The sequence below is a fragment of the Dermacentor variabilis genome, chromosome 2 (assembly GCF_050947875.1).
Source record: "Dermacentor variabilis isolate Ectoservices chromosome 2, ASM5094787v1, whole genome shotgun sequence".
In the NCBI taxonomy this organism is placed as follows: domain Eukaryota; kingdom Metazoa; phylum Arthropoda; class Arachnida; order Ixodida; family Ixodidae; genus Dermacentor; species Dermacentor variabilis.
This window is the reverse complement of record NC_134569.1, coordinates 135,220,665-135,222,840: the sequence shown is the minus strand read 5'-3', so window position 1 is coordinate 135,222,840 and position 2,176 is coordinate 135,220,665. Positions and strand designations below refer to the sequence as shown.

General features: G+C 42.0%; 1 non-coding gene across 1 annotated transcript; it reads right to left on the bottom strand.

The window, feature by feature from the left end:
• Nucleotides 1-214: 214 nt before the first annotated feature.
• TRNAG-CCC (transfer RNA glycine (anticodon CCC)) lies at nucleotides 215-285 on the bottom strand. Its single transcript has one exon. It is a non-coding gene; the product is annotated as a tRNA-Gly (tRNA).
• Nucleotides 286-2,176: the final 1,891 nt, after the last annotated feature.

Genomic DNA, 2,176 nt, shown 5'->3' with positions numbered 1-2,176 from the left:
TCTGTAGCGTTACACTGACTACACGGATATCCGTAGCTTGCTTCCTCCTCCTCCTCTGCAGTGATAGGGTGCGTCCTTTGCCAGCTACCTATAAGCAGCAACAAATCTTACTAACGTCGATAATCCGTGCACCTTCAGTACTTTGTGTGCCATTTGAATCGTCATATCCTTATCATGAATTGGAAGTTTAAAAAAAAGAAAAAAAATGTTGAAGTGCGCCGCCCGGGAATCGAACCCGGGTCGCAAGAATGGGAATCTTGCATGATACCACTACACCAGCGGCGCAGATGCTCAGTTTCGGTTCTCAACTACTACATATAGACACTTCTATATTATTTTCCACATTGCATGAAAGTAATGGTTTTTATTAACTATAATTCAATGTATGTTTTTGCACATGAATATAACGGTCTGCCTTTTGTTTTGTTACGCAAGCAAAAGAAAACGTGCTGTGCCACATTTAACGAAGTGTATACAGTCGGCTCTGTCAGAAATGGCAACAAATTTTTCCGCATGAGCAATATCGACGACCTTATGTGCATGATGAACGAAAATTATCCATAAACTGTAACAACCGTCGCTTGTGACACGTACATTCAGGCCATACAGGTGGTGCCGCCATCTAGTGGCAGGGAACTATATCGATTTGATGATGTTGAAGCCTCCGAGATTCGGCGGCGCTACACACGGTCGGGTCACCAGATCTCGGGGTTATGCTGATACCCACTGATACCGAAGCATATCGTGTGCATGGGGCGAAGCAAAGCGTACATTGTTCTACAAGAGCCCGTCGGTACTGCTTCTAGCGCAGTAGGACAGATGAAAAGGAGAAACGAGTGGCGACGGCAGGGATTTGTAGGATGATGCCCCCCTTAGCAAGGTTTCCAACTCTCACAAAAGCGCACAGCACTTGCTGCACTGTGCTTCTGCTATCAAAAACAGTTCACGATAGTAGAGATGTGAGGGCATGAAAAAAAAAAAAGGAAGGAACTGGGGAAGAACTATTTTCTCGTTTTTTTTTCACGGCAATAAAAAGCGGAAATACGAAAAATAAAAAAGCAAGGATCCAGAGATACCTAATAAAATTGAGTTAATTGATGTAAATAATGCGAAAATTAAGCTGGCGTCACTTAGCGAGTGTAAACGTTTAGGCAACACATTGTTTCAAGTTTGCGCAACATATTTGATGCTGGTGGCCTGCTGCTTCTGCACCTTTTGCTGCTCATAGAACCAGCGTCGTCAAAATCTTGCTCTAGAAGTGCGTCAATTGGAGTAGCGGGGCGGTCACCCTCCAAAGGAGGATGACCGCTATACTTACGTCGAAATTGAGAGCCAACGGAAACAAGGACCTCTCGTAGATCGCTTCCTTGTCAGAACGAGCCAGAAAACCGTGGGGCATAGATAAGTTCTCAGAACTTGCTAGATCAAGCCGTTTGTTCCCTTAGAACGCAACGGGGTCCTCCTTTAATGAAAAATAGCTAACTACATATCCATGCAAAGGCTATCGAGATTAATGACGTCATGACGAGGGAAATGCGTCATTTATCGCGGGGCACGTGGGATCCGACCTTTTGCTGTAGAAAAATGACTGGAAGGACAGCCTCAGTAACACTCTTATTCACAGTTTTCTAGAAAAGCATCCATTGCCTAGTCTTCCCATGGATGTTTTGGTCGGTGGGCAGAACGCGAGTTGCTGTTGTCCCAACTAGGAGTGTTAAAGTACACGGGAGCAGAAAGAAGATGGACATTCTGTGCAGAACTTGCTTGTTTATATATATATATATATATATATATATATATATATATATATATATATATATATATATATATATATATATATATATATATATATATATATATATATATATATATATATATATATATATATATATATATATCAGAGCAAGCGTCACCACCCTGAAGTAGTTCCATCTGTTTTCCTCATGGTGGTATAAAATGCGCTTCTCTATGCTCCAGTGTATATGTAGTATTTATTCTGCTTTCTGGTTCGTTTTGACAAGGCTCTACGACAGGTCCTTGTTTCCCTTGGCTCTTAATTTTCACGCAGATTTTGCGGTCATCCTGAATTGGCTGGCTGCTTTGCTGCGCTACTCGAATTGACGCACTTCTAGAGCAAGATTTTAAAGACGTTGGTTCCGACATCTAATTTCATTCA